The sequence below is a fragment of the Pan paniscus genome, chromosome 4 (assembly GCF_029289425.2).
Source record: "Pan paniscus chromosome 4, NHGRI_mPanPan1-v2.0_pri, whole genome shotgun sequence".
In the NCBI taxonomy this organism is placed as follows: Eukaryota; Metazoa; Chordata; class Mammalia; order Primates; family Hominidae; genus Pan; species Pan paniscus.
In genome coordinates, this window is record NC_073253.2 from 16,186,924 (window position 1) to 16,208,652 (window position 21,729).

Below are 21,729 nucleotides of genomic sequence, written 5' to 3' on the forward strand. Positions count from 1 at the left end.
CCAGAGAACTCTGATATTGCTGGTTTGGGGACCACACATTGAGATCCGCTGTTATAGGTGATTAGTTTTGTTAAATATTCTCTCTATTAGATAAACTCCTTTGTTCTAAATAAGTTAAGATCAGGTTAAAGTGTATTAATATATTTATGACTTCATTCAAATAACTCATTTGAATGTATAAGCAAAAATATACTTTCCAAGGCTCTTTTAGCAGTCGACTCTTTTGAATGGGAAATTCGAGAAAGAAAAAGGGTAACAAATTTAGGATATGGATATGAATTTGATCTTTATACATAGCCATCACCCAATCTTGCTGAACTTTGGGTATCAATTATGGCTTGTTTTATGTCTATTGTTTTTATTTACAAAGCCAAAATGAAAAACTGGGACTCGCTATGTTTTTGGAATTATGAGGCTGTGGAACAGATGGTCTGATCAAGGGCTAGCGGGCTTTTCTTCACTTTCTGCAGAGCACCAGCTGCAAGGACTTCTGAGATCACAGGGAGAAAGAAAATCTCATCCCCTTGATGGAAAATGAAAATCCCTGTAGCATTTATGAGACTTGGAGAGGAAGTGGCTGTTCACTTCATGATACAGAGGAGTACATGGGGCAAGAACCCAAAACTCTAAGCCTGCTTTCCATCATGTTACACACAGAGAAGGGACACAGACATGCCAGATAGCCTATATTGGATACAGATGTCCCGAAAGGAGCAAGTTTGTTCTGTTCAACTGCCACGGCAACACCAGCTGCTTATGAAATTATGAGGAGAGAGGGGTGAGGGGGGTTACGTGTTCAGACATATATTTACAGTAATTTTACAAACCTCATTATTTCCAAAGAAGAGCAAGATGAAAGCAGCCTGTTTATAAGCCAGACTCACCAACTAGGCCTACCATCCCCCATCCCTTGAGCACCATTACTGCAATATACGTGCGCTAAGTGGAGAATTGGCCAGTTATTCAGAATGTCCAAGAAAAGTCCTCTTTGATTCAATCAAGTGTCTGCTTTAGTAGACAGATATAATTTATATAAATGGAATTGTATCTCATCCCCTTATCAAAGAAGAGGGGCCTAGACTTCTTGTCTGAAAGTGACATCTGGCTGGCATCTTTTGAAAAAACATCCCCCACAATCCTCTAAAATTTTGTTTCACTTTTTGTAAGGTTCTTGACAACAATTGATTAATCCAATCGTTAATCAATTAATAAAGACGAAACACCTCTGAAAACTAGAACAGATGGTTAAGGTCTTCCATAATTTGAGGGAATTTCCAATGACTATAAAACTGAGGGAAACTGGTGTAGTGTCCGCTTCTGGCTCAGAAAGGCAGGGATGATACCAGTCAGAAAACTGGCCCATAGTTTCCCATCTACGTGGAAATGCCAGATGAGGCACTCGATATGATTGTGTAGATTTGGTAGTTACTTTATGCTTAAATCAGTTGGTGTCTGAAACTCCCCACAGACTTCTGAGCAACAAAGGGAGGGATGAAGGTGAACCCCCTGGGAAGGGAGGTCACCTGAGTAAAGTGCTCTGGGCACAGACAAGGAAATTGCCCAGAAAGCAGGGCCTACTCGAGGGTATGGTTTCTCCTCTGGTCTATCTTTTTGTAAAGTTTCAGAAAACCAGGGAGAAAAGATTGCGAAAATAAGTATAAACATATAGCAGATACATTATATTCATACAATGTGATGGTTAATTTTGTGTGTCAACTTTACTGGGTTAAGGAATACCCAGATAGCTGATAGAGCATTATTTCTGGATGTGCTTGTGAAGGTGTTTTCAGAAGAGGTTCACATTCGAATCAATAGCCTAAGAAGATCCACCTTTATTAACGTGGGGGCGGGGGGCATATCAAGGGCCTGCCTGAATAAAACAAAAAGGCAGAGGAAGAGTGACTTCTCTCTTTTCTTGAGTTGGGGCGTCATGTTCTCCTGCCCTCAAACACTGGAGCGCCTGGTTGTCAGATTTTGCTGCTCCAGACTTACACCAGCAGTCCCCAACACTTAGTTCTCAGGCCTTCGTTCTTGGTCTAGGAGTTAAAACATCAGCTTCCCTGGTTCTCAGAGCTTCAAACTGGGACTAAAATACACTACTGGCTTCCCTGATTCTCCGTCTTGCATTTGACATATTGTGAGATGTCTGGGCATCCTTAATCAAATGAGCCAATTCCCAGAAGAAATCTACTCATATGTATGTATATGAGTACATATAGATACTCATACACACAAGTATAGACACACACATGAGATTGTATGTGTGTGTGTATATATATATACATATTTTATATGCATATATAATGTATATATATGTAGAGAGAGAGTGTGTGTGTGATTTAAGAGATTTAAGGAACTGGCTTACACAATTATAGGGCTGCCAAGGCTATAGGGCAGGCTGGCAGGTGAAAACTCAGGTGTGATTTCTATACTACAGTCTTAAGAGATAATTCCTTCCCCTCTGAGAAACCTAATTCAGCTCTTAAGGACTTCAACTGATTAGATGAGGCCCACTCACATTATGGAGGGAAACCTGCTTTACTTAAAGTCAACTGATTGTAGATGCTCATCACACCTACAAAATGCCTTCACAGCAACATCACAGCCTTGCCAACTTGACATATAAAATTAGCCATCGAAGGAGGGTTAGTAAAGGGACTACAGACATACCAAGTTTTATTGTGCTTCACTTTATATCATTTTGCAAATAGTGTTTTTTACAAATTGAAGGTTTGTAGCAACCCTGTGTCTAACAAGTCTCTTGGTCCTATTTTTTCAAATACATATGCTCGCTTTGTGTCTCTGTGTCCCATGCCAATAATTCTTGCAATATTTCAAGCTTTTTTACTGTAATTATACCTGTACTGATGATCTGTGACCAGTGATCTTTGATATTACTCTTGTAATTTTTGGGGGGCACCTTAAACCACACTGTGATAAGACTAAGAACTTAACCAATCCAGTAAGTGTTGTGTGTGTTCTGACTCTTTCATCAAAACTGGTCATTCCCCCATCTGTCCACCTCTCCTCCAGCTTCCCTATTCCCTAAGACACAATATTGAAATTAGGTTCATTAATAACCTTACAATGGCTTCTAAGTGTTGAAGTGAAGAGTAGTATGTCTCTTACTTTAAATCAAAAACTAGAAATGTTTAAGTTTAGTGAGGAAAGTATATTGAAAGCTAAGATACACCAAACACTAGGCTTCTTGCACAAAACAGCTAATTTGTGAGTGCAAAGAAAAAGTTCTTGAAGGAAATTAAAAATGCTACTCCAGTGAACACACAAATGATAAGAAAGCAAAACAACCTTATTACTGATATGGAAAAAGTTTTAGTGGTCTAGATAGAAGATCAAACCAGCCACAACATTCCCTTAAGCCAAGAACTCAAGAACAAGGCCCTAACTCTTCAATTCTATGAAGGCTGAGAGAGGTGAGGAAGTTGCAGAAGAAAAGTTTGAAGGTGGCTGAGGATGATTCGTGAGGTATACGGAAAGCAGCCATCTCCCTAACATAAAAGTGCAAGGGAAAGCAAGAAGTCCTGATGTAGAAGCTGCAGAAAGTTATCAAGAAAAGCTAAGTAAGATAATTGATAAAGGTGGCTACACTAAACAACAGATTTTTAATATAGACTAAACACCGTTCTATTCAAAGAAGATGCCATCTAGGACTTTCATAGCTAGAGACGGGGAGACAAATGCCTGGCTTCAAACTTCAAAGGACAAGCTGACTCTCTTGTTAGGGGGTAATGCAGCTAGTGGGTATAAGTTACCAGTCCATTTATAACCATTCATCATTCAAAAATTCTAGGGTCCTTAAGAATTATGCTAAATCTACTCTGCCTGTGCTCTATAAATGGAACAACAAAGCCTAGATGACAGAACATCTGTTTACAACTTGGTTTGCTGAATATTTTAAACCCACTAGTGGGACCTACTGCTTAGAAAAAACTCTAATGGCAATATAAAAAGAGATTAATGGTTTTTGTTTTGTTTTGTTTTTGGTTTATTTGTTTGTTTGAGATGGAGTTTAACTCTGTTGCCTAGACTGGAGTGCAATGGTGCAATCTTGGCTCACTGCAACCTCCGCCTCCAAGGTTCAAGCAATTCTCTTGCCTCAGCCTCCTGAGTAACTGGAATTACAGGTGCCCACCACCACACCCAGTTAATTTTTTGTATTTTTAGTAGAGATGGGGTTTCACCATGTTGGCTAGGCTGGTCTTGAACTCCTGACCTCAGGTGATCCACCTGCCTCAGCCTCCCAAAGTGCTGGGATTACAGGTGTGAGCCACTGCGCCCAGCCGATTATGCTAACACAACATCCAACATAAAGCTCATGGATCAAGGAGTAATTTCAACTTTCTAATTTTATTATTTAAGTAACACCTTTTTGTAACTCTATAGCTGCCATAAATAGTGATTTATCTGATGAATCTGGTTAAAGTAAATTGAAAACCTCCTGGAAAGAATTCATAATTCAAGATGCCATTAAGAACATTTGTGATTAATGGGAGTAGGTCAAAATATCAACAAGAATAAGAGTTTGGAAGAAGCTGGTTCCATCCCTCATGGATGATATTGAGGGATTCAAGACTTCTTTGGAGTAAGTCACGGCAGATGTGGTGAAAATAGCAAGAGAACTAGGATTAGAAGTGGACCCTAAAGATGGAGCTGAATTTCTCTGATCTCATGATAAAGCATTAACAGCTGAGGAGTTGCTTCTTATGAACTAGCCAAGAAAGTCGTTTCTTGTGTTGGAATCTATTCCTGGAGAAGATGCTGTGAACATTGTTGAAATGACAGCAAATAATTTGGAATATTACATAAGCTTATTTGATAAAGCAATGGCATGTTTGAAGAATATCAAATGTAATTCAGAAAGAAGTTTGACTGTGGTAAAATGCGATCAACTAGCATGACATCCCACAGAGAAATCTCTTTCCTGAAAGAGTCAATCAATACAGCAAACTCTATTATTGTCTTATTTTAAGAAATTGCTACAGCCATCCCAACTTTCAGCAACCACCACCCACATCAGTTAGCGGCCATCAACATCAAGGCATGATCTTTCACCAAAAAAAAAGATTACGACTTTGCTGAAAGCACAGATGATTGTGTTGTTTTTTTTTTTTTTGGAATAAAGTTCTTCTAATTGAGGTATGTACATTGTTTACTTAGATGTAATGCTACTGTACACTTAATCTATAGTATATTTTAAACATAACTTCTATATGCACTGAGAAACCAGAAATTTATGTGACTCACTTTGTGGATATATTCACTTTATTATAGTGGTGTGGAATTAAGACTACAGTATCTCAGAGGTGTGCCTGTATTTACATATGTGTGGACAGAGTAAGGCACTATGGTTTGAATACTTGTGTCCCCTCTGAAATCCATGTTGAAACTTCATCCCCAATGCAACACTATTAAGAAGTGTGGCCTTTGAGAGGTGATTTGGTCATGAAGGCTCTGCCCTCATTAGTGCTCTTATAAAAGGGCTAGAGAGAACTAGCTCAGCCCCCTTTTCACTTCCACCCTTCTGCCATGTCAGGACACAACACTTGTTTCCTCCGGAGGGACCAGCAGCAAGGTGCCATCTTGGAAGCAGTGAGCAGGCTCTCAGCAGACACCAAACCCACTAGTGCCCTGGTCTTGGACTTCCACCCTCTAGAACTGTGAGTAGTACATTTCTTTTCCTTATAAATTACCCAGTCTCAGGTATTTCTTTATAGGAGCAGAAACAGACTAAGACACAGGGAATCCGAAAATGATAGTAGGGGTTAAAAACAGGGGGGCTATCATTACCTGTAGGCCTGAAAGGGGAAGGTTTGGGGAGTCTGAAGTTACTAGAATCTGGACAGAAAGCATCGTGTGATAGGGGTGCCTTAGGAGAATTGTGGCCTTGAGTAAAGTGCCCAGCAACCTCAGGAAGGGAGTCAGAGGAGATATATCCCAACCATTCTCTCCTCCCTTACTGTAATCTCTTGCTGGAGATTTCTATTAGCTGAGGCCAACTGAAAACCAGAAGCCAATGATGCCCCAAGAACTTCAGAGCAGCAGGAGGCAAAATAGAAAATGTGTGCAGGTCTTTGGAGAGAAAACACATTGGCAGAGCCAGAAAACAGTCTACATCCATCCTGTAATTTCACAATGGATCTGATTATGCCTCAAGTTGCTGGAGGATGTGCTAACATTAAACCCATGATTAAATGAAGCAGACTTAGATAAAGGGAACATCATCCTGAAGACTCAGAGAGACCAAAACAAATTCTTTTTTTTATTTGCTCTGGAAGCCACAAGAAAACTTTGGAAATCTGGCATCACCTAATGGATGTATGCAAATATGATCCTGATAGAAAAAAAAAAGAAAAAATTAGAAGGGGTAAAAAGACTGAGAAAAAAAGACAACACAGTTATATGTACAGCAGATGAATGGGATGGGGAATTATTACAAGGAAGTTACCAATATAATTGCAAAGTTAAATTTTCTACTTGAGGCAGTAAAATACAGAATTGAAAATGTAGTAAAAGTAAAAGTGGGCCGGGCGCAGTGGCTCATGCCTGTAATCGCAGCACTTTGGGAGGCCGAGGCGGGCGGATCACTTGAGGCCAGAGTTCGAGACCAGCCTGGCCATCATGGTGAAACCCATCTCTACTAAAAATACAAAAATTAGTTGAGTGTGGTGGTGCATGCCTGTAATCCCGAGGCTGAGGCATGAGAATCTCTTGAATCCACGAGGTGGAGGTTGCAGTGAGCCGAGACTGCGCTACTGCACTCTAGCCTGGGTGACAGAGCAGAAACTCTGTCTCAAATAAATAAATAAAAATAAAATAAAATAAATAAAAGTAATATGGAAGAGAACCTCGAGAAACTGTGGAAGCAAAAATCAATGGCATATTTGAGAAAACAACTTTCTTTCTTATACACTTTGCTGAGTTTCAGTTTTAAATTGTAAGGATACGAATTTAAAGGGTTTACTGCTTTCCAGGAAAAAAAAAATCAATGGCAAGAAGCACCTACATCATAGCAGAAGTTTTGAGTTTTAAAAGTGAAGAAAAATTTCATAAGCCTTTGGAAAAGTTTGGATGAAAGTTGTGTTTGGTAGTTGATCTTCTCCTCTGCAACTCTAAGTACCAGAAGACAACTTGCCACATACACAGAGCAAAATATGCAGCGTGAGCATTTTATCACTTGACAATTTTAACGTTGTCAAGTTAAAGAGAAAGACTTATACATCTAGTTGCTCAGAAAATTACCCTTGCATTTTGAATAGTTTTAATTGGATGAGAGATGACTCAAAATTTAAATCTAACATGTAGTCAGCAAACTCTAATGTTCTTTACAAAATAACCTCAAACACGTTTGTCTGACTCATCTTTTTTATCCCATCACTTACAGACAACTGGGCATGGAAGTGAAGGGTATAAAAATGTTGTTAAGGTTTCCCTTCCTCAGCATTCATCCTAAATTTAGAATTGAGAAGGTTTATGTGTTATCAGTCCGTGCTGCAACTTGGAGTGAAGCTTGACCCTAGAGCGTCCCCTCAGTTTTAACTCATTTAGAAACAGAAATGTGTTTTTATGATCATCTTAAAGACATGGTTGATGACACCTGAAACAATCATTGTTTTTATTTTGTACAGGCCACTGCCAACATGGCAAAACTTTTGGGTATTTGGGACATTGAATTAGAAGGAGTACTAAAAGTTTTATTTGTATCCTTTAGAAGCAAAAATGTACAAGTAATATGATACCCAATTGCACCACAAGTTACTTGAGTAATCATTTTGGGCCTCTTTAAAATTCATGTTGAAGACAGCAGTGATTGGAGATTTTAAATTAGGGAAGCCTAATAAATCCACTCAGAGGCTGATATAAGCTGTGACCAATCAGTGCTTTACAAAATTTTTCATATAGGACCTATAAATGTCTTCTTATTAGTGATGCTTAACAATTAGTGCACATTGTATAATTTCAACTGTCTCTTAAGAAGCGTAGAAACAGGTCATAAGAAAATAAACTCAAAATGTTAACAGATGTGTACTTTCAAGGCTTTGAGTGTGGATTTTGTAAGCATTTCTAATGTTTCTATAACGAACATTTATAATTTTTAAATCTGAAAACTTGAAAAATTCAGCATATACAATACGTTATATAATTTAACACAACCACATAAATATTCACAGCACAATATGGAAAGAAAATAAATCAAAGTGTTGACAGCATATATCTCTAAGTTGTAGAAATATATACAATTTATTTTTTTCATTTTTGCAATGTTTTAAACATTTTGATAATAATCATGTTTTAGATTTATAAGGGAATAAATGAAGGAAACCTGGAAGCATTTTAACTGTGATTTATCTTTGTTCTTCAAGGAACAACTATATGAAAGAATATCCCACATGTTTCACTGAGGAGTTTTATGACCCAATAATAATAATAATTACACTCATAAACACAATGACAAGAAGTACCATTTATATGAAGGGTGTTCTGTGCCAAGCATTGTCTAAGCATTTACATTCTTAGCCTTATTTTATCACTAAAACAATCCTATGAGGTGTGTTACTAGTTTGATAAACATTTCACAGATGAGAATTCAGGCTAAAAGGGAGCAAATGGGAGTAAATAACTTGTCCAACAGCTAGTGAAGAGTGAGCCCAATGTTTAGACCAAAATCTGTGATCTAAAAGCAAAAGGATAAAGATTAAAATTCAATATATGGAAAAGGCTTTCTCCCACCAAGGTCAAGACTTGTTTCCCTGAACCAGATTAGCTTCCAAGGGCAAGGGTCATCTTCCAGGGTGGGCACAGCCCAACTCATGAACGTCTGACTTTTACACTTTCACATGGTCTTTGCCTGCCCACAAACTCCCCACGTAAGTGACCTGCTCACTCAGCAATCCTGGCTGGCCCCATTTCTACCAGTGTTTGTGTAAGTTTCACCAGTCAAAAACACAGAAAAACAAATCGAGATCAAGACCAAGAAAGAGAGGGAGAAACCCTGCCCGGGATCTCAGTGCAGTCAGAACCCTTTCCTAACTTCCTGGAGCAGGTCAATCATCCTGTGATGTGTTATCTCAGCTCCATTCTAGTTAGCCCTTCTCATCCTTGTCAGTGTACATTTATTCGTGAAATAATTTTTAAAGTAAAGGATGTCTTTCATACTGACTGTTAGTACCATGAGGACCAGAACCAGGAATCTTTTTATCTGTATCCTGGTGGGTCTAGTACAGCCCCATTTTATGCCTGGTTTTCTGGTATATTTATTAATAGTCTCCCCTCTCACTCTCAAACAGATCTGGTTTGGATAATGAATTAGATGGTAAGCCTGTTTTGGCTTAAGAGTATCTTCACTGCCTAGGGTACCTGGCACATTTGGGGAGTTATCTACACATATGTTGAATCAATGAACTAATGAATGAAAACTCCCACTCCTGTCCACTGCCACCTGGGAACTCAAGTTCCAGTTGATCATGTTTCCAGTGCTAAGTGAGAGCCTTCCATGGGAAGGTTTTGTTGAGTTGGTTCTCATGATGGTGAATTGAAATGAGACATCTAGTCGCCTCGTCACATCCAGTACTTGTCAGGGCTCAACCAGAAAGGTACAACCATATAAAATTATGGGATTGGGTGTTTATTTATTCATTCATTTATTTATTTTTTGAGATGGAGTCTTGCTCTGTCACCCAGGCTGGAGTCCAGTGGCCCAATCTCGGCTTACTGCAACCTCCCCCTCCCAGGTTCAAAGCATTCTCCTTCTTGGCCTCCTGAATAGCTGGGATCACAGGCACCTGCCACCAGACCTGGCTAATTTTTGTATTTTTAGTAGACACGGGCTTTCACCATGTTGGCCAAGCTGGTCTCAAATTCCTGACTTCAGGTGATCCACCAGCCTCAGCCTCCCCAAGTGCTGGGATTACAGGCGTGAGCCACCACGCCCGGCCTGGGATTGGGTATTTCATAGGGGAATTAAATCTCACACAATTGTGGAAGAAGCTGGGAAGTGAAGGTCCAGGAGAGATTGGGTGACTAAGGGACTTGGTGAAGCTGTGAAGCCACAAGCGTGTCATCGCCAAAGTGAGACCATAAAGGGAAGCTGATGGCAAGCATGTGCGAGTCCCCACAGCCTCCAGATAATGATGGCTGGGAGTTCACTGCTGCCTTCCAAAGTTCACATCAGTTCACCTGTGCTCAAGACACCTCAAGACCATGCAGGGAATGGGAATCTGGAACACAGGGTTTTTGTATAACCAAGTTGACATAGCACAAACCAGCATGTCTTTCCTCTGTCCCTCTGTCCTTGCATGTACACTACTCCTTTTATCTGTGGCACTCTTGGTCTCCCTCAGTATTTCACAGGCTTCTCAAGTGGTCCTGCATCCTGGTCCTAAGATGAAATGTCCCAAGTGGCTGGCTCCAATTCTGAGCTTGCCTCTGAAAAAGGAAGCAATATTTATTCACGTTCTTTGTGTACCCAAACCCTCATTATTGTTGTTGTTTATCTTGCAAGGCTTAATTGAGGAAAAGGACTGAGGCTTAGGAGGGCAGTACTTCTCCTGGAAAAGAAAACAAACCCTTCCATTTATGATGGTGGGATCAAAATTATGCTTACACTGTAGCACCTGATTGTTTCTGCAAGTTTTTGGGGTGACTAATCACCGTGTAAATATTGCTTTTATCAATAGGGAGGGAAAATAATTCCTGAGTTTTTAATCAACTTCTAGGGAGTGAAATAAGAAGCGCAGGCACTGTGTCTTTAGGGACCCCAGTCCTGGTTAAAGCTGCCAAACCTCAGATCATCAGATCATAAGAAATGTCCACCCAACCTTTCCTTGGCTATGCTGTCAGATATCCAGTTAGAATTGGGTGGGGAGAACCAAAGCCAGGAGACAAGCATGCAGGAGAGAGCCAGACAGCGCAGCACAGATGATGATTTGATCGGCAAGTTTATTATTAGGAGTATGTGGCCGTGAGGTTGTATTCAAAATCACATAGACAGGAAATTACAATGACCAACTGAGAACAAGTGAGAGTTCAAAAACATGGGTACAATTTGTGACAGCAATAAGGTGTAGGAGCTGCAAATCAGGCACAGCATCTGGATTCATTGTCTGCTGTTGTCTTCCTTTATCCCCAGGGCCTATTGTGATCTTGATCCCTCTCTGTCTCTTTCTCTGTCTATCATGCTCTTCTCTTTCTCTCTCTTATCTCTCTCTCTGTGTCTCTTTATCTCTCTCTCTTCTCTCTGTCTCTTTATCTCTTTCTTGCTTATCTCTATCTGTCTCTTTATCTCTCCCCTCCCTCCAGCAACACACTCACCATTATTTAAATGCTGATTCAGAGTCTGAGAATAGAATAAGATAGTCAACAAACCAACCCATACCATATTTAGCCAAATACATGCTCCCACCCAATAAAAGCCATTTGAGGGTGCCCTGCCTCTGTAAGACTATTGATGACACTTTGATTTACCATATTGCATCTACTTATCCCACTGTATGCCAGGCAGTTTGACTGTGTAAACTACCAGGATCACACTTGGTTGATCCAAGTTTGGGACAGTTGTATTTACAAATATACAAATATACAAATTCTCTAGAATTTCCTAGAGGAAATTATCTGTCCCAGTTTGTCTCTGTAAGATGAAACTCTCTGTCTCATCAACACAGACTGAGTGTTGATGTCATGACACTTGGTCCATGTTCTATAAATCTCCTTTCTTCATTCTGTGTCTTACCAAAATACCTCATCTGCTCTTCTCTTCCGATATCCAGCCTTTGCTATCATATGCCGTGATAATCTGTGTCATATCTTCTCTCTCCACTCAGATATAAGCTTCTTTTAGCTCAGAATTTGTATCAGACTTAACTTTTTATTTATCATAGATATCTGCTAAGTATTCCTGAATAAATCAAGGAATAAATTTTAGGATCTTTACATTGCTTGACAATTCAATTTCATTACTGCTCTAGCCATTTATGTTATGTTTTCCCTTGGAGTTTATGACTTCCTTATATTTAGTCCCACTTTTCAGTAATGGAGACCTTTAAAATAAGTTTTTCCTATTAATTTTTAAAAGAACATCACTGATGTCAAATGTATTACCTTGTTATAGGGTAAAGTTATTAAGCTGCCAGTGAGGGGTTAGATGCACGATGTGTCATAGTGGATAAAATATTTTCATTATTTTAGGCAGACATGTGTTCTCCCATTTATTAAGAGTGTGACTTTGCAAAACCTCATTTGCAGTGTGGGTAATAACACTCATCTCTTGGATTGGCTGTGGAGAAAAAAAATAAAATGCATGTGAAAAACAGCACACAGTCCACACTCAATTTATGATTATTTGAAACATTTTTTCCTAATTTTCACACTAAATTCATTAATTTAAAAAATCATGAAACTTTATAACTTGGAGTAAATACATTAGAAAGCACCTTGGGGGCCTTTTAAACTCTAGGATATTAAGTTACATATGTTTCAGGAAGGAAGGTGTGCTTGGGGTAGATACACATCTAACTTTCTAATGTGACATCGAAGAGAAAACCCTGCCCTTTCACAGGATGCCAAGAGGTCTCTGTGGCTGAGAGTGAGTGACTGTCTTGCACCATCAATAATGTGTAATCCCATGCAATAGGGAGCCGAGACGATAACTTTACATCTACACCATCACCACCCTTTTCAAACTCCTGCTCCAGCTTTCTGTGAACACACCCCAGAGAGATAAGTAGAGTAGATGCCATTTTTATAGCATATCCAGGAGGCCAAGAATTCAAGAGGTTTGAACATACTATCAGGCCATAAAGTCCCAGATGAAGGTCTTAGTCATGGTGTCATCTGTCAGCTCACTGGGGCAAATGCCTCGGGGCTCCTGCAGACATGGGGTGGAGTCACAGCACACCCTGGAAAAGGGGAGTCCAGAATGAGGTGAAGTGACCTGGAAGTGCTGTTCTTTCCTTGCTCTGACCCTCCCATCCCCATCTTTCTGTGTAGGATCATGATAGCACAAAGGACATAAAATAGAAGTCTCCCTCACCACACTATGTAACTCTGAGACTCATACATATGAATGTCTCCACAAAGCCTGGTCCTAGTGACTCCAACCAGGAATCTTTCATATTCCTGCACACCTTCCTCTCTGTGACAGCTTTGTGATGTGTCAGTTAACTTGGCTAAACTGCACTACAGGCCCCACCATTTTCTTTCTATTTAATAGTATGTTTCCGGTTGGGAGGAGCTACAAGGGATAATCTCTCAGAAGAGATAAAGGACAGAAGAAAGGCAGTGGCCAATTTGTAGCATACACACACCTTCTCACAAATATTTGATCAAACACTATTGTGTTCCTCTGAAGGGATTTTTCAGATGTAAAGTCCTTAATCAGTTGACTTTATCAAAATAAGCCTTTAACGAGACATTAGCTCTTCCGTGAGCCCAGAGACTCCAAACAGCAGCTGAGTCTGCAGTTGTTCCTCTTTTACCCTGTGTTTCCTTGCCTGTTCATGATCTTGCCTTCCTGACTGCCTGTCCTCTGGTCTTCAGGGCCGCTTAACCAGCTGCACAATTGTAAAGGCAATTCCTCGCAATAAATCTGCATGTAAAAACCATATCTCCTACTGGTTCTGTTTCTCTGTTGAACGCTGGTATACCCCCTCTCAAAGCCCATTGTCCAGTCATTCTCCAAGTTCTGATAATTCTCACTTCTAAAGTAGTATCTTAATATCACTAGAGATGACATGGCCACCTGGGGAATCCAATTCCAATTTTTACTTCTCCTGGTGCCAATGGAGAGTAATTTATTTCTGCCTGTTCCCACTGTCAATAGCAGAGACCAGATGCCATCAGCTCTTACCAGAATGATTAGAAGGGCCTCATATCCTGTACTCAGCAAGCCATTGGTATCCAACCTACATTCTTTGTTGTACAGAGGGCAAACTTCCATAAATACAAATCTGAACAAGTCAGCCCCCACTTAAAACCCATCTGTGGTTTCCCACTGGGTGAAGTCTCAGATCTCAAACATGCCCTAAAAGCTTCTGCACTGCCTAGTCTTTTCCTACCACTCCAGTCTTCTTTCATCCTCACTCCGCCTTTCCACTAGTACCCTGGAAATTTCTCCCGACATTCTCCACAGGGTAGGCAGAATAATAGTCTTCTGAAGATGTCCATGTCCTAATCTCTGGAACCTCTGAGTATGTTCTGTGTTATGGTGAGGTAGAACCAAGGTTGCTGATAAAATTAAGGTTGCTAATCACCTGACCTTTGCACAAGGAGATGATCCTGGACTATGTGGGTGGTTCCAATGCTGTTACAAGGGTGCTTACTAGTGAATGTGGAAGCAGGAGAGTCAGAGTCAGAGTTTGGGAGAGATTTGAAGATATTGCACTGCTGGCTTTGGAGATGGAGGAAGGGGCCATGATCCAAGGAATAAAGACGATCTCTAAATGCTGGGAAAGCCCAAAAACCAGATTCTTTTACTCAGCCTTCAAAAGGAAAACAATCCTGCAAACATTTTTATTTTAGCCCAATGAGATCTATTTTAGACTTCTGACTTATAAAATTTTAGAATAATAAATTTGAATATTTTAAGCTACCAAAGTTTGTAGTAATTGTTAGAACAGCAAAAGGAAACTATTATATCTACAATTGGGAATTCCTGCCAGTAGTAAAATTCCCAAACTGGCAAGATGCTATTTACTTTTTACTTTTTTAAATAAAAATAATTACCATTATACCCTGATTTTCATGAAAAAAAGAACTTTTCACTTCTCACTTTTTATTTTGAAATAATCAAATTTACAGAAGACTTACAAGAATAAAGAACTCCCATATACAATATATCCAGATTCACCAATATTTAACAATTTGCCACATTTCTTTACCCTTCTCTCTTTCTTAATATATATATGCAAAATTGATATATTTATTATTGAAATAAAAATTTTAACACAAAATTAGAAGGGGCACAATCTCAGAATTAAGCAAATCCCATATTTTTAATAACTTAGCAATATTGTTCTTACATTTTCTTATTTTATCATAGGCTAGTAAAAAACTTAATTATGGAACAGCAGTGGTTCATGGACAAGCACACATGTAGAAACCACTATCTGAATAAATGCTTATATATTCTTATGCTTACTTTTAAATGACTCATTTTCAGAGAACTCTCATATTCCCACACTAGAATTGATTCTCCAATTTTGAGTTTATCTTGAAAGCTGAACTTCTTGGTGTCCTCCATAACATTTGTATACAGCCCACTAGACTGTAAGCTCCTTGAGGACAGGAACCATAGGTTTGTCTACCGTAGAGCACATTCTCTTCAAAGTTACATTGATCATGTTAAGGAACTGACAAAACAACTGATAAAGTAGAGAATATAAAGTTCATTTTAAAACTATCATTGTATGAATCTCAAATGCAGATGCCAAACTCAAAAAGCAACATACAAATAAAGTTGCTATAAATATGATTATATAAACCTTTGTATATAGAGAGAGTTTCTTTTCTCTTGGATAAATACCTAGGAGTGAATGACTGCATCATAAGGTAAATGCATGTTTAGCTTGTTAAGAAACTGCCTAACAGTTTTTCAAAGTGGCTAGAGCATTTAGAACTCCTACCAGAAGTATATGAAACTTCCAGATCCTCCATACTTCCCAAATGTAGTAAAAGACATACATATAAGTATATAAGAAGCTTGACAAACTCCAAAGAAGATGAACTCAAAGAGACCCACACTGAAACATATCGTAAACTGTCAAAAGACAAAGAGAATCTTGAAAGTGGCAAGACAGAAGACTCATCACATACAAAAGATCTTCAATAAGATTATCAGCATATTTCTGATTAAAAACTTTTGAGGCCAGAATTCAGCAGGCTTTCTCTTTAGAACTCACAGAAGCTCTAAAAGGAAAAAAAACAGTCAAGCAAGAATCTTATATCCAGCAAAACTGTCCTTTCACAGTGAAGGAGAAATTAAGACATACATTTTCAGTAAGCAAAAACTGAAGGGGTTTATTACCAATAGACCTGCTCTGTAGGAATGCTCAAGGGAGTCCTGAAGTGTAAAAATGAAAGGACTAGACAGTAACTAGAAACTATATGAAGAAATAAAAAGCTCAGTAAAGGTAAATACATGAAAATTATAAAAACTTGTTATCGTAACAATGGTTTGTAACTTCACTTTCTGTTTTCTACATGATTTGAGAGTAATACATTTTATAAAAATTACCAGTTTAAAAGCTAGTGTTATTTTAACTTTGGTTTGTGATTCCACACTTTGTTTTCTACATAACTGAAGTGACTAATGTATTAAAAATGATTAACTTATGCTTTTGGACACACAATGTATGATGATGTAATTTTGCGATATCAACAACTGAAAAAGGTGAGGATGAAGATGTTAAGGAGCAGAGTTTTTGTATGTTATTAAACTGTTCTAAATTCAAATTAGAGTTTTATAACTTATTTATAGTTAGTATGTTTAATGTAATTCCATGGTAACCACAAAGAAAATAGCTATAGAATATACACAAAAAGAAATGAGAAAGAAATTTTATCATTTCACTACCAAAAATCAGCTAAATACAACAGAAGACAGTAATGCAGGAAATGAGGGACAAAAAAGCTATACGGCTTATAGAAAACAGGTAGCAAAATGACAGAAGTCCCTTCTTATTAGTAATTACTTTAAATGTAAGGACTAAACTCTGCAATCAAAAGACAGAAATTGGCAGTATGAATTTAAAAAAAACACACACACAAAATCTAACTACATGCTGTCTACAAGAAACTCACTTTAGATCCAAATACAGAAATAGGTTGAAAGCAAAAGCATGAAAGAAGGTATTTTATGCAAATAGTTACAAAAGAGAGTAAGGCTGGATATACTAATTTCAGACAAAATAAATTTCAAATTTAAAAAGATTACAAGAGACAAAGAAGGATGCTATACACTAATACAAGATACAATACAGCAAGAATATATAGCTATTTTAAACACTTTTCAGACCTAGTAACAGACCCTTGACATACATGTAGCAAAAATTAACAAACTTAAATGGATAGATAGTTCTACAATAATAGTTGGCGACTTTCATGCCTCACTCTCAATAATAGACAGAATAACTAGGCAGAAAGAAGATAGGTAAAGAAATAGAGGACTTGGACGGCACAATAAGCCAGCTAGCTCTAACAGACATATAAGGAACACTCTGTGCAACAGACACAGAATGCACATGTTTAAATGCACATGGGGCATTTTCCAGGAAATAAGAGCCTTTGTACGCTGTGGATGGGAATGTGAAATGGTATAGCTGCCATGGAAGATGGTGTGGTGGGGCCTCAAAAAACTTAAAAGAGAATTACCACAGGCTCCAATAATTCTACTTATAGGTATGTACCCAGAAGAATTGAAAGTAGCGTCTCAAGGAGATATCGTTGCTTTGAATACCCATTTTCATGGCAGTATTATTCTTTTTTTTTTTTTTTTTTTTTTTTTTTTTGAGATGGAGTATTGCTCTGCCACCCAGGCTGGAGTGCAGTGGTACGACCTTGGCTTACTGCAACCTCTGCCCCCCTGGTTCCAGCGATTCTCCTGCCTCAGCCTCCTGAGTAGCTGGGATTACAGGCACTCACCACCATGCCTGGCTAATTTTTGTATTTTTAGTAGAGACGGGTTTTCACCATGTTGGCCAGGCTAGTCTCGAACTCCTGACATCTGGTGATGCGCCCGTCTTGGCCTCCCAAAGTGCTGGGAGTACAGGCGTGAGCCAACATGCCAGCCAGCAGTATTATTCTTAATAGCTAAAATGTGGGAGCAATTCAACTGTCCATCAATGGATGAGTGAATCAGCAAAATGTGATATATACCTACAATGAAATATTATTTAGCCTTTCGAAGGAATAAAACCCTTCTACCCATGCTCAAGCTATAACATGGATGAACTTTGAAGTGTAAAATAAGTGAAAAGTGAAATAAGCCAGTTGAAAAAAGCTAAATACTATGTAATTCCACTTACATGAGGTGCTTAGAGCACTCAAAATTACAGAGACAGAAAATAGAATGATGGCTGCTTGGGCTGGGAGGAGACGGGAATGAGGAGTTATTGCTTTGTGGATATAGAATTTCAGTTTTGAAAGATGAAAAGAGTTTTGGAGATGGATGAAGGTATAGGGTTAGCAATATGGATGTACTTCATACCACTGGTCTGTACACTTAAAATGCTTAAGATGGTAAATTTTATATTAATTGTATTTTACCACAATGTTTTAAAAATTGAGAAAAAAACTTTACAAACTAATAGTAAAGTTCACTGTCAAAAAGCCATTTTCCGCCTAAATCTAATTGTATCTCTTTTATATTCCAGCCCAGGGTAACCAGCAGCTGAAATCACAAGAACTTAACTACCAGCCCACAACATAATTTACTTCATTAGAAAGTTTTCCACAAGCTGACATTGGAAACATGGGCTTCTAGAAGTGAAAGAAATCAATTTATCCCCTGCTCTGAGCCATCCTGCCTTACGTAGCTGATTTCTAAACCACCACACAGGCCTTGTTACATTCTCCTCGCCGAGCATCCTTCCAACTTGTGTATAATAAGGAGATGAAGTTGAAAGAAGACGTCAATGAACATAGTAGTTTTTTTAATCTAAAAAATACAAACAGGCTTTAAAAGACCATATGTAAGTCTTCTTTAGTTTCCAAACCACAATAGATGTACTAGGCATGATTATTCTAAGGTCCCTGCAATAAATGAAATCCGAGGTAGTTCCAACAAATGATGAATTCATGGTGGAAAAATAATTTCACTCATTTGCTGTCTTATCGTAGGTTTTGTTTTCTCTCCAAAAAATACATAGTTGGGGTGAGGGGGCAATACAGAAAAAAAAGAAACGGGGGATGATTGCAATGTTTACAAAGCAAAAAGGAAATTATTTGGTTCTGTGAATGCAAAATGTTTTGACAGTATTTCCGATTTTGCAGGACATCTGGTGTAGATGATATCAAGGGCATTAGAAGTAAATAGCTAAATTCTGTTATTAGTTCTGTTACTATTCTACCATATGGAAATATTTTTATTTTTCCCCTCAGTTTAATTCATTATTGACTTGGGAGAGAAAAAATCCAATTAAAAATGACGTGTGAACTGCTTGTCACCCAACTCTTGGTTGCCTAACATTGTGGCCTATTTTTTGTATAGAGACCCAGTTCTTGAATTAGCCTCTATAAATATGTTTCCATGTATTGGCTTGAATTTTGTATAGAAATCAGAGTTGTAAAAAATTAAAGGTCTAGAAGACTCAGTCTTATTAAAATGTCGATTCACTCCAAATTAATTTATGTATAGGTTCAGTGCAAACCTAATAAAAATCTTAGTAAGTTGTTTTGTGGATAATGACAAGCTGATTCTAAAACTCATATTTAAAAGCAAAGAAACCTCAATAGCCAAAGCAATTTTGATAAAATAACAAAGATAGAACCCTCACACTACATAATTTCAAGACTTACTGTGAAGCCACATTAATCAAGACAGCATGGTGTTGGTGAACGCATGAATCAAACTGATGGGGTCTAGACTCAATGACTTCCCAATAATAATGAACAAACCTACAGCCTAGATATCTGTTTCTAAATGCCATTTTACAGTAGAAGAAACCAGACCTCCTTGTAGAATTAGTTGAATGCCAGGATGGGACAGGGAAAACTTAAGATAAGCCTAGAGCATCTAGTGGTGCCAGAAAGTAAGGAAGTGCTCAAAAAAGAATGGGGGCATGTCCAAAGCTCACAGGAGCCAACATGAAAGAGCTCCCAATGTCCCAAGTTTGAGCAAGTTAATGATAGATTATTTTTATCAAGAGAATACAGTAAGCATCCATGAGTCTATGACATAAAGAAATGAATGAATGAATGAATGGGAGATAACAGCTGTCCCAATGAATAAATGTAGAAAGAAGATGGAAATATGAATTCACCAATAGAATACCACAGTAATAATTGTTGCAGGCAAGATGTACCAACGAAAGCCAAAATTCGTGGGTAAAACTTTGAGGATAAAGATTATATGTGCCTAGTGTAAAATTATCTCCTTCAAGATACCCATTAATTGCTAAAGGAAAAATAGTAATTTTAAAAATGGAAACACCTGGCAGATGCCATCTCAGCCAAGTGATCAAGATTAACATCACCAGTAGAAAGACATACTGACATCCCATACTTCCCGATTTGATACACTAAGAAGGGCTTATCATTTCTGTGGTACTCTTGGCCAACAATGCACAAGTAACATTTATTCATTGAAACACATTAGGCAGAACCAAATTGCAGGACATTTCTCAAAATAGCTGTGCAATACTCTTCAAAAGTGTCAGGTCCTGGAAGACAAAGAGATACTGAGGAACCATCACAGAGTGGGAGAGGACATGGAGACATAAAAACTAACTGTAATGTGGAATCCTACATTGGATCATGGACCAGAAAGAGAACACTGATGGGAAGACTGATGAAATCTGAGTAAGTCTGTAGTTTGGTTTAAAGAATAATAATAATAACAATAATGGTTTAGGTGCTGACTCCTTAATAAAATTCCCCTAGTTACTGTAATGTCTAAAAATGAAGCCCCCATGGTGGGCTACTGTGACTATTCACTGCATTTAAGAATAAAGAATAATTAAGGATGTGTGAATAGATGGTAATAAGTTAATAACTCAGATGGTGCTGCCAATACATAACAACCCAAGGAGACAGCATCATGTAACGAAAATATTTTCACACTTCATAATCTATTGAACTCCTCTCTGTTTCTCTCTGGCCTCCCAATCTGTTGTTCTCTCTCTTTTTCTTCCCATCTGTCTCTTTCTTTCTCTCCCCCTCTACTTTTACTCATACTTCTGCATTATGTTCATATACAGTATAGAACTGAAGTATATTTTTAAGTAACTGATATTGTTATCAAGTCCCAGAGCTTCTCCACTGAAGCTTTTAAAGAGTTTCTGTCTTCCAAAATAAAAAGCTAAAGCTGCATTGTGGTGATTGTTCTTCCATGTAAGTCTTAAATTGATATAGCATGTGTGAGATTACTGGCTCTTGGTAGGAAATGTTTTCTTCTCTATGGCAAAAATCTTAGAAGTCCATTCAGAATGATGCTGTCAGAATGGATTTTCATGGGATGCTTTGAAATAGACAAAAAAAAAAAAAAAAAAAAACTAACAGCACACAGCACACAAAGATTTTATTCTTTAACATTGTAAATCAACTCAGTTTTTACCTTCTTGTCCATAATCATGGTACAATGTAATACAATATATAGATGGCCAGTTAAAATAGGAGTAATTTCAAAATTTGATCATTCTTTTTCATAAAAGAGTACAATTTTTACTTGCAAAAAAAGAGTTAATCAAATTTCGTTACATTTCCTTCTCCATCTCCACTACATTTTCAGAAAAAAAACAAATTATATTGATTGCTAATATGGTACAGATTAGACAGACAAGGGGTGCTCCTTGAGTTAGCTACCCCATAATTTATTAAAAAATTAATTTCAAATGGAGCTTGAGCACTTTCAAAATCTGGCTGTCATCCTAAATACCTTCTCTGGGGGATGCAAACTGTTATTTTTGTTTTATTTTGCTATTAATTTCCTTAGTTGAATTACCTCTAATTTAGCTCAGAGAGAGTCTGATCAAAAAAGATCATAAAGATGAAGAAAGATAG

General features: G+C 38.1%; 1 long non-coding RNA gene across 1 annotated transcript in view; it reads left to right on the top strand.

Moving 5' to 3' along the window:
• Positions 1–2,823: 2,823 nt before the first annotated feature.
• LOC134730367 (uncharacterized) overlaps positions 2,824–21,729 on the top strand; it is a 31,296-nt gene continuing 12,390 nt past the window's right edge. Inside the window, exons 1-2 of the long non-coding RNA XR_010112108.1 lie at positions 2,824–5,678; positions 18,384–20,529. This is a non-coding gene — a long non-coding RNA (uncharacterized LOC134730367). The remainder of the gene's footprint in view (positions 5,679–18,383; positions 20,530–21,729) is intronic.